This window comes from Pteropus alecto, unplaced genomic scaffold (assembly GCF_000325575.1).
Source record: "Pteropus alecto unplaced genomic scaffold, ASM32557v1 scaffold33, whole genome shotgun sequence".
Lineage (NCBI taxonomy): Eukaryota > Metazoa > Chordata > Mammalia > Chiroptera > Pteropodidae > Pteropus > Pteropus alecto.
In genome coordinates, this window is record NW_006435762.1 from 10,663,630 (window position 1) to 10,681,240 (window position 17,611).

Consider the following 17,611-nt stretch of genomic DNA (forward strand, 5'->3'; position numbering starts at 1 on the left):
TAAGGTGAGAAAAGTCTATAGAGGACTTCAGAGTCCTTGCAAATGATATTAAAGAATTTATCGAGAAGCCATAGGAAGCAATTAAGCAGAAGCATGCTAAGAACTGATTTATGCTATAATTACTCTGGCATTCATGTGGCAGGTACATAAAAAGTCAAGAGGAGAAAAGTCTGGGTGGACAGATGATTACTCTGGTCTTAGGCCAGGACTGTATCAGGGGAGAAATGTTTGGACTCTGGGTATATTTTGGAAGTAGTGGTAATAGGGTTACCATGAATTAAATATGTGCTATGAGGAATGAAGTAGAATCAAGGAACACTCCTAGACAGCCAGGTACTATCTGAGAGTGTGGTACTATTTATTACAGTAGACACGATTTGATGATAGTCATTCATTCAAACATTTATTAAATGATGACTGTGTTAGACGCTATGCTAGGCATTGTGGGCAGAAAGACTTTCCAAAGGAATTCTAATCTAAGCAAAAAGTGACGAGGGTTGGCATTAAAGCAGAGGGAGAGGGATGAAGAGGAAGTGACAAATTTAAGAAATACGTGGGAGGTGGAATTGGCAGAATATGGTGCCTGATGTTGTGAGAGAAGATTCAGGGGTAACTCAAAAATTTCTGCTTTAAATGGCTATATGGCAATGCCATTAACAAAGATAGGGAATGCATGATAAGAAATAGTTTGTGGAGAAAGTCCTTATTACACTAATAATAGATGCTAATGATTACTGATCATTTCTTATGTGCTTATTGCTTAACATAAACAACTTCATTTAATCCTCAAAACAATATTGATACGCTATTGTGTCAATACTGATAACTATTATTATTGTCCCTGTTTTTACAGAGGAGTAATCTGGAAATTCTGGAGGTTAAAAAATGTGTTCAATGTTACATATGTAGTAAGTAGGAGAGGCAGGCCTTGAATCCATGAAACCAATATTTGTACATGTTGAGTTGGAGTTGCTACAGATATTCAGTTAGGGGTATTTAGTAGATTTATAAACATAGACCTATTTATGACAGATGTGAGAATTATCAGCATAAAAGTGATTGTTTGATTACACATCCCGTATTGGCTTCCTTCTCTTTCTTATCTTGCTTTCTTCCACCCGTAATGTATTTCCTGGGATCACGTTCCAAATAATCTACTTGCACTTGATTGCTTATCCCAGAGTCTGCTTCTAAAGGAACCCAAATCCAGATAGCAATGGATTGTAAAGAAAATAGAAGGTGAGAAGAAAGAGCAACAATCTCTTTCTTAGGAGCTTGGTTACGAAAGGAGAGAAACTAATAGGGAAGTAACCACAAGACAATGTAGGACTAATTCTTAAGAAGAGAAACAACCAAGTTTATATGCTGTGAGGAAAGAGTTAATAGAAAGGAAAACATTGAAGTGGTCCTGGTAAAATTCTATTATTTTTGTGAAGTTGAGAAAAGTTTTCTGCTCAGACAGAGGGGTGAAAGAGTGAAGGTAGAGTGCAATTTTAGGTGGTTGATGAAGGGTTAAAAACCACAGATTTTTGGTAATATCAGTCTGAGTGCTTCATGGTTTTTACTATTAGAGCTTAGCAATTGGAGAGCAGAAGTGAAAATGACTGAAATAATATTAGACTGCTTTAAAACTTCCAGAATTGATTTATTGAAGTAATCCAAGTGTCCAGGGCAGGAACAACCATGGCCAGGTGAAAGTACAAAGAGCCCAGACACTTCCAACAACTCTAATTCCTTCTGTCTTGGTCACAGACCACTTGAATGAGACTTCAAAACCCCAACCATCTCTATTTTGTCTTCTTAAATCCTCTTTGCCTTACCAATTTCTGACCTACAACTTCTCTCACCTGCAGACTTCATGATGTTGTTATTGTCTTTTTTTTTTCCTTCACCAAAATAAAAGGAGTTATGGAGTCAGAGTTGTTATAGCTAGAAACATTTTTGGACACAAAGAGACAGTCCCAGAGAGGTACTCATTTGTCAAGGTTATAAAACATTAGCAGGAAAGCCAGGAGGCTCTGCTTTTTCGACCACACGGAGATGTCTACACTAAAGGTGGAAATATAGAGACAAAAGCAGAGAAGGGAATATATAAAAAGAAAGGTAGGACTTTATCTTTTAAAAATTTTTTTGGAAATTGTATTATTTTTTTCTTAATTCTCACTAAGTATTTTTACTTCTATAATTTATTACTTTGATTTCCCAGGGATCAGATACAGTGCTAATAACTCTGGTTCTCTTATTGGGACAATTATACTTTCTCTTTCAAGGAATTACTTTCCTTCAGTTAAAAAGGATGGAGTAATGAGGTGGATGAGAACACTGAGGTCAGCTTAAGAGTTTGGCATCCACAACTGAGGGTCCCGTCTTCTCCTCCAAAAAAGTACCTCTGCACCCTGCTCTGCCCCAACAGGCAAAGGAGGCAAGAGAACAGGCATGTTAATTAACTTGGATGTCTCCCTATGGCTGTGGAAATCATTAATCATAAAGCTACCACATGGCCACTGATCTTTTAATGATGATTTTAATTTGCATACTAAGCAAACAGTCTCTAGAGGATTGCTTTGGGTAGAATTTGTGAGACATGTTTAGGCAGGTTATTTCAAAGTCAACTGCACTTTAATATTCTTTTCCAAAAAGTCACTCTTTCATTTTGACAACTTCATTTTGTAAATACTGTCACTGGGCTGTCACTTGCTTGATGCTGGGTAAATTAATCCCAGTCAAGCATTTATTAGTTTTAATAAAAGGGGGAAAATATTTAAATTTAAAATTGCTTTTAAAATTGTAATGGTCGTGAAATAGTCTGAGTTTTAGAACTAGAAGGAACTTTAGATATCATCTATTCCAAGTGATTTACAAAATTAAGATCCAGTAATGCTAAGTGACTTGCCAGAGGTCGCAGAGCAACTGACTGGCTGAGCCAAACTAGATCACAAGTCTGGTATTTTCTCCTCAAACTATTAATAAAATTAGATACAGTAACATACCATAGTGCTTCAAAACAATGTACCCTTTCTTTCAGAATCAATTAAATAATACATATTGAGTGTATCTGCATTCCAAATTAGACGGTTTGGCTCACAAGTATTATTGCTGTCAAAAGCTGTATCATCTCAAGCTGATCTTCCTAATTTGAAAACCAAAGTAATAATACTTGTCTTGAGATAATGTGGCCCAAGAATTGCAATTATGAAGAAAAAGAACAGCTTAATTGTACTCAGAACTGTACTTAAAAGGAAGAAATATAGCTCGAAGACTTCAGAGCATAACTGGTAGGATATAAAGTAGTCTATATTAATAATAGAGGACATTTGAAGTAATTTACAGTTTTACAACTGATTTTGCATCTATTGTCATTATTATGAAGTATCCAATGACTGTTACTGTCTTTTATAACTTAAGACACAAGGTGGTTGTGTGACTTGACAAGTCACACGACTGGTTGGTGGCTATGCCTCAATTAGATCCTAGCGTCCAGGTCTGGCTCTAAGTTCAGAATTTCCTTGACACTGTACTAATAGCCTTTCATTGAACCACATGTGATATTATGGTTACTCTGTTCTTGTTGGCACTGGCCAAATGACCAGCTGCTTACCCAGTGAGTATAAAGGGTACTTCTAGACAACCTCGATTGTGGTCCTGTCTCGGGCAAAACTGGGACAGAAAGCATTGCCCTCTACCTCACCAGAGTCTTCATGATTTCAGTGGGGATCCTGCGAATTCTCTGACTCACCTAACTTCCTGCCCTACCCACAGCAGGGTCACCTCCACCAGGGGGTACCATACCCCTCTTTGGAAAATGCTCTTTCTCCACATTCTGAGGGCAACACCACAGATGGCCTCCAAACTTAGAATGTGTAGAAGGGAGAATGAAACCTTTTCAAAGTAATTGCCCAACGTTAACGGACAAGGAAAGAACACAGTGAAAACAGAAAGATGCACAAAACCATGAAGGCTACAGCTTAACTGGTTACAGCCTAAGAAGTTCTGGAATGAGAGGAGAGGGAGCTAAGGCAAGGGTTTTATACTTAGGAGGCAGCATACTTCCCTACCCAGGGACATGCCCCCATTACACTCCCATTCCACATGAAAACACGAGCAATGAAAGAAAAAAATCAACACTGCTTATATGGATAAATATAGCAAAGCAATACTCTCCTCCTTGACCCAAAAAACTCTGTTTACTTTTCTAAGAGTAATTAAAGAGCATAGATTGAGTTTTATTTCTTATCACTTGCAGGCCTAGGTCACCTAATTCTCAATGCTATAGAGTAGAATGATATGAGATATAAACAAGGTTTCAATATTGTGCTGTTAGGTAGTGAGGAAGAGAGTATCCTTGGAATTGGGGAATTTTAAAGAAGGGTAAGACTTGAGCGGCATTCCATGTAAAGATAGTAAACAACAATAATAACACTAACAGCAAAAACATTAATAGCACTTATAATTTATTAACACCTACTATTTTCCAGGAATGATGCAAGATGCTTCAGAGATATTATTTCTAATCATACCTAATTTAATCAAATCTCAATGAATCACAATTTCTATTAAGTCTGATCTATATTATGGATGTTAGAATTCAAGCAGAGCATATGGCTAGGAAGGTTGGGTGATGTCTTGCTACGGAGGACCTTGAAAACTCAGTAGTTGAGATTTCAACCTACAGGTAGCAGAAGTTATCTCACATTTTGATTTGAAGTGGGAATATGTTCATGGTCAGAGGGGAAGGAAATAGGAAACTTCTTAGGAGACTATGGTAATACTGAAGACATAATGAGAGATCGAGGTAGGTGAAGGGCAATGAAAACAAGGGGAAATTTTTGAGACCAATTACAGAAATGATATTAATTTGATTTTTCAATTTAATAAACGATGAGATTTTCTTGTCTTGATAAACTCTACTAAATTTCTAATAATTAGGATAAACTGCTGGCTTGTGTGGAGGGATGCCTTGTTGTATTTTAAATTACTCTGCATTTTTCTCCCTTTCCCCCTTCATTCCTAGTTAGCCCATTATGTTTTAAATCACTTCTAACTCACTAGAAAATTTCCGTAACTTTCAGAAAAAGAACGGTTACTCTCTGTAAATTATTTATCTCCTGTTTTTCTTAATCACTTTTAAATCCTGTGCAGTATCATGTAAATAAAATTGGGAACAAGCTGTCAAAAATGGATTTGCTCACTGGGAAATTTAAAAAATAAAGTAAATGCAAAAACAAGAATCTGGCTAGAGAGCATATATGTGCATGGCAAAGTGATATTAATGATCATCAGTAGGAAATTCATTGTGAATTGTTTTTCCAGTTATAGTGTTGGCTACTGCTCATCCAGTCATATTCTTTCAACTGGTTCCTTGATTAGGATGTAACTGTGATCAAACCCAGAGAGCAAATCCCTCACTTCAATCTCATTAGCGATATCTTCACATCAACAAGAACTATGGGCTCAGCTGAAATAAGTTCTGGCTCAAGAATGACAAAACATGAGCTAAATTAATGATTTTAAGTCATCAGAATGTCATTTACCCTATTAATGCTGACATAGACAAAAATCGTTATAGGAGTTTGACTTTAAGTTAAATGTTGGGCTTTTCAAAATACATATTGTCTTAAAATTATCAGGTACAGATTTTTTGAAGGCGACATCCGAGTTCATGACAGTAATGCAGCCACTCTGTTCTTTTTATTCAGAAGAGAAGTTATAGCCTAATATGAGGTGGTCATGAACAATGTCTCCAATTTCCTGTATTAGCTGCAAACAAGAGTCTAAGCACTAATAATTTATGATGAGCCCCTTTGAATTATGAGTTCATCTCAAATTGAAAATAGATTCCTAAGTCACTTCATTTAAGTAGATATCTCCTACCACGCTGAATTTAAATGTATTATCTGTCACTTCAAGAATCATTTAATATTTTCTACAAAGTTCATATTAGTTGGACCATCTCTCGAATACGGTTCCCCCAGAAATACTCACATAAGGAACTTCTCTATACTTTTTCTTTCAGTCATGGCTAATCCTTCTCTCTTAAACCTATATTCTCTGTTCCCCACCAGAGGTAACAAAATGCTAAGCTTTTGGTGAAAAAATAACTGTCACCCGGAATATTTTTGACTTATCTCTGGAGGAATGAGAATTTCAGAGGAGTCTTTTTTTCTCATAAATAGTTCTCCCTATTTTCCTTTACAAATTAACAACATACATACCTACATTCATACAAACGGTGACCTGGAAACTGAATAGGAGTTGTGATTCTGAGCTACGTATGATGGTCAGTTCTTGAACATGACATTACTTAAACTTCTGGACAGCATGTGAACACTGGGAGGGAGGTGGACTCTGCATGCACCATTTCACTAAATACTGTAAAAGGTAAAATTATTCAAATTTGTATAATGCTTTATGCTTCCCAATATACTTTCACAAACATTATCTTACTTGATCCTTAAAAGAAACCTCTGATGGAAGTAGGGCAGGAACTACTGTTTTACCTATTTAAACATGAGAGAACTGAGGCTCAAAAAGATGAAGACTATTTAAGGAGCAGGGGGTGAAGCTAGGGTTTGCACCCTGGTCTGAGTCCATATCTAGTGCACCTGACACTGTATTCCAAGGACAGTGTTTGTGCCAATACAAAGGAATAGCAGGAGATACTGGTAAACAGGATACAGGACTTCTCCACCAAATGAATGCTACACGAAAAGAGGAAGACTAGTGACTGCAGCACTGTACAGGCATCCTTGGTACTCAGCACAGATGGTGAGATGTATACTTTGGCAGGGCAGAACATTTACCCATCAGTAGGGCGCAGTGGGTACAGGGTGGCAGAACTCGGAGCCAGGTGAGGGAGGCTTTCTTATAAGGATCCCATGGCAGGGACACATGTTACAGTATTTAGTGAAATGGTACATCCAGAGTCTACCTCCTTCCCAGTGTTCACATGCTGTCCAGAAGTTTGAGTAATGTCATGTTCAAGTACTGACCATCATACCTAGCTCAGAATCATGACTCCTATTCAGTTTCCAGGTCGCTGTAGGTATGAATGTATGTATGTATGTATGTATATATACATGCATGCATGTATAATTGACATCAGCTCCTATTTTTGAATTGAGCGTACCCAAATCCTCTTTCCTTTTGATGAGTGTCCACCCCTTCCCGGTTATTTGGATTCCATCAGGTCATCTCTTCTGGGAGGCACTGTGTAAACACTTCATTCTCCTATGTCAGTTGTCAGCTGATGGAAATATACAGACAAAAGGAGTGCAGGTCAGCTAGCGCAGCTCACCAACCACATCTCATTTTTAGCTCTGGCTCAACTAAGACACTCTTGACATTTAGAAGCTGCAATATCAAATAATACTAAATTAAGGTTCTGACACAGAGGACAATGTACACCGTTTTTCAATTTTGTACAAGATTCATAAATTTGCTTTGGAACTTTTGCCCAGATTTGAGAGATGAAGTTTATGTAGAGCAAATAAGAGTTTGGAACCAGGGAAAGTCAAATATTTGCCTTCAGAAGTTTATATAGATAAATATGGCAAAGAAATACTCCCCTCCCTTACTAAAAATACTCTGCTCATTTTTCTAAGAGTGATTCGAGAGCATAGGTGAAATTTGATATTTCTTATTACCTTCAGCCCTAGGTCACTTAGTTCTCAATACATGTTCAGTACACATTTCTTTCATAAATGAATTAACTTTTTTTTTACTGTATGCATCTTCATTTTCTCAAAGTTACTGATTTGCTGAAAGAGGAAAAGATGAAGTACTATAAAAAACTATAATGCGTTTCTTCACCTCAAATTAATTTTGTATAACCTAGACCCTCAGATAAAAAGAAGTTTTGAGGTTGGAGTCCATCATCGATAATAATGGTACCTCCTCATAAAGTATGTAGTGGCAGCCTGGTTCTATTACAAATTGGTGGCAGAAACATCTACCGTGTTGATGTTCCCTCTTTCATAGTGGAAAATCATGGTGGGGAAGCAGCTGCCCAGCTGGTGATTAATCTACTAATGCTTTGCATTTAGGTTGGACTATAGGAAAAGTTTTTGTCAATGGAAAGGGAGCAGAAGTGTTGTGAGTCACTTCCAGGAAAAGCTCTTAAGAACAAAATGCACCTTCTCCACCTGAGAGGACAGTGGACCTTCATAATGGAATAGTCTGAGTCCTTGAATCTCCTTGTAGAAGAAGGCTGCCCTCCAACCAGGAACATACACATTAGACTGTTAGATGAGCAAAGATTAACCTTATACTGTATTAAGCTATTGAAATTCTGGGATTTGTGTATTAAAGAGCTAGAGTTACCTAACTATGTATATATTTGGAAGCAACATCAAAAATTGGAAAAAATAGCACTGCAGCAATTTCAGGGATCCTTGAATGCAGTGCTAAGGGAATCCCAGATATAACAGGGATAATATATAAACAGGCTAGGGGAATAGGAATAGGAGAGAATAGTGAAGCACCTAAAAAAAATATTTCTTAAAGTTGCGAAAGAACAGAGAAAGAAAATAATTGGATTCAAAAAATATGTGAGAATTACTAAGTAAGAATTTTGTTTTCCCCCAGATCTTTACTGTTGGTAAAACATGATGATGAGCATAGCATAGACCTGACCACTAGGTTTTGGTTTTTTATCAAAGGTGTTTAACTCAAGTCTTCAAAAACTTTGTTTTCCTCCAAAAGAAAATATACTCCAATTTTAAAGAAATAGTAAAAATAAGATTCTCTGTATACAAATTTTTTAAATATAATCTTATTTAAATTCAGCTATCCTATATAGTGAAGATTATCTAATACTGGCCTTTATGTTAATTGATAATCTGCATATGAATTTAAGGCATTTAAATAACTGTATTAGTTATTTCTGTGTCCAGTAGAAGAAATTCATTTTATAGATTTCTTTCAAAGGATATTATTGCTATTATTTTTCTTGATAAAAAAGCTTAAAGCCTCTCTTGTGAAACTGTGATATAGTATAAAAAGTCTTTCATGATGCCATATCGAAGACCTAATCATTTCTATAGGATATCAATCCTTGTTTACTGTCCTGAAGAGGTTCTTCTTCCTAATGACTTTACTTATCATAGAACCATCATTTCTCTCAGTGACCCAGTACAGTCAGAACTACTTTGGTGAAAATAAATATTTAAAATTAGGGCCCCAAATTTTAGTAACAAATTGATTTTTGCTCAAGTTTAAACATGCAAATCTTTGATTTTGCTTTCCCTGTAGTTACAATGATTTCCTGAGGCCAAATAAATGTGGACTTGTATGCTGAATATCAGCTAAGTTGTAGAAACTTGCTGGCAATTCACTTCTTAAATATTACACTTTATTTTTCATTTCTAGAATACTGAGTGGGCCTAAATTCTCTTTATTTTTCTTGCTGTTAGCTAGACACTGATACATGTAAGCTTATATTACAAAGCTTAAAATAACAGAGTAAAATCAATAATGTACACATTAACTGGGTTATGATTTTCATATTTATTTTGCCTATCGTCCAATTATTGCCACATTCACTTTGAATTTCAATTCCATGGTGATTTGCTTATAACTTTTGTTGATACTCTTGTACTATCACCTATGTTTTTTAGAACATTGCTTAAAATGCAATAGATTTCCGATAAATATGTTTAGCTTTCTGAATTTTTTAAATGAAGAAGATATACTACTTTGTTCTTGTTGACTTAGTTGAAGATTCTAAATTTTTGTTACAAGCTCAAATCAGGATTCATCCTGTGGTGATCTGATAAATTCTGTTGGAAGCTGTGCTCATTCCTTTTAGGCCTGCAGGCAGAAACACCCACATGAAGACAGCTCAGCACCCAGCAGTTCAGAGGATTTTCCTCTGTGCATTGCAAATGCCCTTTTCTCCTTCCTCTGCATTTCTCCTATGACTTCAACTCATTGAAAACCAGATTAAGGGGCACCAACCAAACAATGACCAGGGTGTCAGTCTTTAAGGAGAGCTAAAGCATCAACAGGATAAATTAGAAACCAGGTGCCAGTTTACTCAGGTTTCCACTTAAAGTTGCAACTGGTATTGCTTCTGCCAAGAGAAGATTCAAATGATTCTACTTGATGGTGCCTATCTGTTCTGTTGACCATTCGGAGGGACCTGAAATCAGCAATGATGACTGAAATTTATGAAACAAAAGAATGCAGGGTACAAGGTTATTTTGAGTGAACAATAGATATATTTTATTACCCAAATGTTAAATTCTTTAATATAATTCACAGAAAGTTTTCTGGTTCAGATAATTGACCCCCCCCCCTAAACAAAAACAAAAACAAAACCCTTAAGAGAGAACCAGGACTACAGAAAGGAGGACAATGGTGTGGTGATCTTATCTATAACATAGGTTGAATGAGACCCCTGAATATATTAGTTCTTATCAGTACTGGAGTGTATTTTCAGGCTGTAATACAGATGATGCAAAAACAAAAAACAAAAACAAAAACAAAAACAACAGCAACAACAACAAAACATTTTACATGTATGTAAGGGAGGAGGCTTTAATTTTATCCAGGGCAGGGAAATATTCCTTGTCTAAATTTTCACAAATTTGAAATTAGTGAAAAGCAAATTAATGTGTTTTTCTCTATTGAAAAGGCTAAAAATAAGCTAATTTCATCTTCTATTAGGATGTATACAGTGAAGTTGGTAGAGCCTTTGGGTAACATTTTTGAAGAAAGCCAAATGGAAATTAAAAATTAGGTAGAAAGAGTTTAGTGTTAATCTGTAAAACATTCTGCTGTTTTTCAGAGCTTCTTCTTTCAGGTCAGCATTCAATGATCAAGAAATACATTTTTGCTAGATGTGTGTTAGTCATTGGCATATAAGTTGGGAAACCAACAAGTAAAGATATGGGATCCCTGGCTTCAAAGAATTTAGTCTAGTCTGGGAGGCAGATGAGTAGGCACAATTAAAAAGAGTGTGAGGAGTGTGAAGCTGGGATATACACAATGTGCTATGGGGATCCATAGGAAAGTCTCCCAAAACAACTAGGTGATCACTGTTGGTTGAGAGAGTAGTTAGGAAAGCTTCCTTGGAGGCTGGATGCCTGAAATGAGTTGTGAAGGATAAATATAAGCAGCAGATGATGAGAGGGGGTGGAGACAGAGAGGATTCCAAACAGAAGAGGCAGCTTGTACTAGGCCCCCATCACCTAGAGGAGAGGCAGATGGAAGAAGGGGTGGAACTGAGGGGAGGTTTTTGGATCCCTAAAACAATAGTTCAGTGTAATTGAGAATGGAATGTGGTAAGGAGACAAGTGGGGAATGGAATGTGGTAAGGAGACAAGTGGGAAAGAAGCATCTGAGTTCCATCCTATAAATCACAGTGGGTAACATTTTTGAACCTCGCTTGCCTATAAGAGAGACTTCACTATCCAAAGAAACAGTAGATAGCATGACATATAATCTAAGAAACAGAATTCCAAGATCAGTAAAAGCTCACAACAAGAGAATACTAGCTGATATCAGGAAGTGCCAAAAGCTGTGACAGGGTACAGGAAATGAATGAAACGGGAGAAAATTATAGGAATAAAAATGAAACGTACAGGGAGCGGTTGGCTGAGCATCCTGACCAAGAGCACCAGTTATTCCCTGACTTATATTTTCTTTGGAAGTCCACAGACTCATAAAGGCTCTGTGTTTCACCTGATAAAAATCACAGGAGATACACATACTTGGCTGCCAACGTGGAGAATGGCTGCCTACTACAAATAGGCGGCATTACAGGACGATACTTCCTCAAAGAGGAGCAATGTTCTGGATATGGCTGAAGGCAACGAAAGGCAAAGCTATTTTAGTCTCCTTGGCTTTCTCCTCTGACAAGAAATAGTGTTAGTACCCCTGGAAGTCTATTAATATCAATCTCTAATTAAGAAAAAAAAATGACAGAATCACATATTTCCCCACTGTACTTAGGGAAACACCATGCTAACGCCCTCCTGATATAAATGGAACTCTCAGAAATTAAAAGTACCTTCTTGTTTATGTGTGATTGTGGAAGAGAATCATACATCTTTAAGATTATGGTCACGTTTCAATTAGTAGATTAAATTTTAAGGAGATTTTATTGATATAGGAATGTCTAACAGGTAAAGAAAGAAAATATGTGGGAAAAATTATCTGACAATGAGCACTTCCAGATATGTATTATGCCATTGTTCCATTCATGCGACTTGTTCCAGAAACATATTTAAGCCCAGCCATAGGAAATAACAGCCACCCCTTGTGGATTGGCCCAAAACATCTTCTAGTTCATTAACAAGGTTGCTGACACTCAATACAGGCCTACATTCCTCTGAAAACACAAGCAGACATGCTCCCCGGAGATGATTTCCTTGACCCTCTTTCTTAGATGTGATTTTGGTATATGGTGCTTGTCTCTCATACTCTACCGTTGGTGAGAGGGTGAGAGATGGCCTCAATATGGAATTTATCGTGGATAAGCAGAACCCTTTCCTCCCCGCCCCCTTCTCTGAAGAGGAAAATTAGACAGTAAGATTTGACTAAAGGTGTCTGGTTTCTGCTTGAGGCAGGTTCATTCATTTCCTGTACCCTGTCACAGCTTTTGGCACCTCCTGAGAAGGTAGCATTAATAGAACAAATGCTACAGAGAGTCCCTGGTTCTCAAAAATAGTGAGCTCAGACATAAAATTATTTAAAGAAACAAACTGATCTGAGTTTGTACAGACCCAAGTGCTCCTATACGCTCAAAAGTGCCTTGCCCATGTTAATATCCCATTGGTTACAAATAACAAAGAAAGTGGGTAAACTTTCTAAGGAGGGAAAAAAGTGTTAAGTATTCTCTTTTGAAGTACATATTAAAAAGAGTTCTTGCAGAGGATAAAAAAAACTCTAACCATAAAAGAAAAGATTCATAAATTGGGCTCCATTAAAATTAAAATTTTCTGTTCATCAGACGGTACCATGATGAGAGAGAAAAAGACAAATCACATTCTGGGACAAGACTGCAAAACATTTAACTGGCAAAGGGCTAGTAGTATCCAGAATACATAAGATACCCTCGCAGCTCTAAGTAAGAAGAATGATGCAATAAAGAAATGAGCAAGAAACTCAAACAGACATTTCACTGAAAAAGATATACAAAGAACCAATAACCATATGAAGATATTCAACTTAATTAGACATCAGAGAAATACAAACTAAAACTAAATGAGATAGCGCCACATAGCTTCCACAAAGGCTAAAATTAAAAGGACTGATAAAAACGCGTTGATGAGGATGAAGTACGGATACATACTCTGCTGATGAGAACGAAAATGGTACGACCACTTTGGAGTGCTATCTGGCAGTATCTAGTAGTATATTATGAATATAAGCACATTGTATGATTTAGCGATTCCACTCCTAGATCTGTATCCAACAGAAATGCACACATATGCACACCAAAAACCATGTATGTCTATAGAAGCATTATTTTTAGCCCTAAACTGAAAACGTCCCCCAAAGTCTATAAAAAATAAAGTAAAACCAGAAATTGTGGTATACTTAAAACAACATGGTTAAATTGTGCTAATATTGTGTTGAGGGGAAAAAGCCAGACACAAAACAATAATAATTTTAAAAACAACTAAAATGGGGGAAAGTTATGTTATTAGAAATTAGGATAATGATTGATATGATATAAGTGGATATGAGAGGATATGAGTGAAACTTCTGGAGTGCTAGTAATATTTTGTTACCTGAAGGTGCTTACATGGGGTTTTTATTTTATATTAACTCATCTAGCTAGATACTTATTTGTAATTTTTTCCATATATATATATTGTACTTCAATAAATAAGTTTATTTTCAAGAGGTGCATGGACCCCCAGTTGTTATTTAAATAATTATTTTCAAGAGGTAGCTTGACCCCCAGTTGTTATTTAAATAATTCCCTGCACTTCAGCCATCCAATGCTCACTTGCCAAATATAATTGTGTTTTCAGTGCTGACAGAACTAGAGCAGGAGAGAGGATCCCTACGTAGTTGGCCTGAGGCTAGCTGGGACTCCTTGACCTTCAGGGGAGGGTGATGTTTAGCTGTCAAATTAACATCTGTATTTTTAAACCGTAACATATAAAAAGGGAATTATGGCTTAATTACATGCCTAAATGAAATGTCACACAATGGCTTGGTAAAGACATGGATGCCGAATTCGTGTAAAATGAAAATTGCTTGACAATGTTAAAATACATATAATTGTGGCATGAAATGTGTCACAGTTTCCCAGAACTAAGTAGATAAAGGATGTATGTGTTATCAAGGAAATAATTGGACCCCAGTGGGACTGAGCTATGGACAAGGCAATCGGTCTGCTTCCTAAAATAATTTTTACATCTCCAAGGTAACATCGCATAATCAGTTTTGTTTTTCCATAGCATGTTTAACATAACAAAAATATAAACAGATTGTTCTAGCTTACAGATGAGACATTTAAAAAGCTTAAATTGCTATCTACTTATTTAGTTATAAAATCATAAATTATTAGATAAAAAAGTTGAATTCAGAGGCTACATACCACCTTCAGGGTCAAGTCATACTGCTCAGCATGTAATATGAGGTTCATCACGATCTGCTTCTGGCAAACTCCATCATTCCACATTTATCTCTTCCCACTCCATCTCTCCTAATGCATTTTATACTCCAGTGGTTGCTAACATTTGCTCCTCCAAAATTCCAGGCTTTGAGCATGTTGTTAACCTTCTGCACTGAAAAGCCTTTCTCTTAATTATCTATCTGGAAATTTTCTATTAGTCCTTTAAAAACTTCCTCAGTCTCAATGATTAATCACTCTACCTTCTAACTGTAAACCTTTGCTGTTTCTGTTGTTGATCTTATGATACTTGCTTCTTTCCTTTGATATTTAGAATTCCTTGAAGATAGGGAAAATTTATGCACCTTTGTACACCAACTATTGTTGTTTCAAAATCTGATGCATGTTAAATGCTAAATAAATATTTACTAAATGGAACTAAAATTTGCCCTTTTGTAAGTAATTTGCCAAAGAAAAATTCAAATGGCCAATAAGCTTATTAGAAAATCCTCAATCTTATTATTATTTAAATAACTGAAAGCTGAAATAATAAACATTATTTTCTTTCTTAAAGTTAAGATAAAAAAGATTAAAATATCCAGGCTGTTGCTGATGCTCTCAGTTTGGTACTTTTTATTAAGTGCTTTAGAAAAGTTTATAAATTTTGACCCTGTAAATATATGACTAGACGTCTATTCTCAGGAAACAACCCAACAATGTGGGTATATATTTATGGCCTAACATATAATTACAGTGTTATTTATAATAAAGAAAATGGAACTTAAGCAAAAGCCGACATTAAGGGACTAATTTAATACCCTTAGATGATGGTGATAAATCGCTGCAATGAAACATGGTGCTTTACAGTGTATTAATGACATAGAAGTACGCTAAAGTTACCCATAAAATGAGATATAAAATGCACATGCACATACAGAACAATTTCAACTGCATAAAGAAAGTTGTCGATTAAAAGGTTAAAGGGAAAATGTACCCAAAAGAAAGCAGTGGTGCCTCTAAGGAATAAAGTTAAGAAAAAATTTTTCCGCTTCCATGTAGCTCTGGTTCCTAAATTCCTGTAATAATCTAGTTATCAGGAGAAAAACTGGTCCTCCCCTCCCCTTAATTATGCTTTCTTATATATACATTAAACACACAAAACAAAACGCTTTTTAATTCAAGTAAACCCTGGATGGGGCATACTTGATTATTAATAGTCCTAAAACAGAAAGTATTTTAAAATCATTTCTTATTACTCTCCAGTGACCAAATAACTAGAATTGGTCACTAAAAGGTAGAGCAATTTCCAGAGAAGGGAAGAATGTGAATCATCAAATATTTCTTAAGAATGTGGAACCAGGTGATGGGACAAACCTTCTCACATATTTCCTTAGCTAACTGCTAGGGAAATACTACAGAACAGATATTACTATCCACAAGTTGGTGGCTTATCCATAGCCATTTTAATGTGTCACAAAGTCATCTTTTGATCCCAGGGCTTACTGCTAATAAATTCTTGTTCATTCTACTGCAATTAAATAACACTAAGCAAAATAAGAATTCACAGCCTGCTTTATGAAGAGATAAAAATTATTTGTAGTGAGTCATACAATTTACTTAAAGCTTTTTTATTAAATAAGTTTGCTTCCTGAATCATAATTCACACAACCGTTTTCATCAAGAAAAACTCTACCAGACAAGAATTGCTTTGAATGCCGGGACGATGTTACAAGTGTTGTGAGTTCACTGTCCTGAACCTAGTCCTGGGTCAGAAGCAATGACAGGGATTCAGTAACGGCTTGATGAATTGAATTAATTAGATCTTTCAACAGGAACTTAAATCTTTCCAAGACCAATTTACCCCAATTTCAAATTAGAACATACTAAATAATGAGGTTTTATTGTGTTTCCTCATGCACACATTTGTGAGCATATTTCTTAACAGTGAGAGTGGGTTTCACTGTCAAGAGACATGTCTCCCTTGAGATTTTAGTTGCAGCCATTAAAAACCTTCTTTCGAGATCTATGTAAAATTACATTGAGCTAACCTTTCCAGAAGCAGTTCCAGCTTCTTCTTGGCTCCAGGTCTAATGGGCGTAGCTAGTTTTAGGTCCCATTAGAGGCCTCAATTTAGCACTATGACAATTCATCTCTTCCCAGCAGCTTTAGCTTTAGGGGTTGTCACTGCTTCTTGTTCTTGTTAATTTCTGAACTGCCCACCACAGCCCCTTTCCTGTCAGCTTCTCAGCCCTTTCATCAACTGTGTAAATAATTTTCTGCATTAAAACTCTCTAGCACTAAAAGAGAGAAGGAAGAAAAGGAGAGAAGGTGATGGAAGGAAGGAAGAAGGAAGGAAGGAAGGAAGGAAGGAAGGAAGGAAGGAAGGAAGGAAGGAAGGAAGGAAGGAAGGAAGGAAGGAAGGAAATAAGGAAAGACAAGATCAGACCTGGATTTTTTTCTCTGTTCCTGACTCATCCTAACTGATGAAAATTTAAATTTGGTCTGTTTGATTCCCTTGCCTATCTCTCTTTCTATTGATCCATTATAGCATACTGCCAATAAAAAAGGTGATAGTTATTTTAAAGAATAAATGTATGGTCACACATTAACATATGACAAGAATTTCAGTCTCTGACTCCATATATCCCCTAATGATAGGATGTCTTGTTACTTTATGCATTTCCATTTTTTAAAAATAATTTTATGTAACTGGAAAGTATTGACACAGCTACATTTAAAATATGTTTGTGTATTAGTTACTGCAGCATGGGCTGAATTTTGGCAGAGAAGCATATGGAATCCAAAAGTATGCCACGTAAACCATGGATTTTAGTGTTTTATTAAGATTCATTTCCCTTTAGCCACCAGTCCTATAATGTGTCATACTGTCAGCTGATGAAGTTTTTGCTACATGTTGTGAAAAAGAAAGAGACTCAATACTCATAATTCTCTAACCCACAAGCAGTGTAAAACTATTTTGTCCAAGGTTTAGAAAGCATTCAGGTAAGTGAAGATTCTCCTTTTCTTGAAATATATAAAATA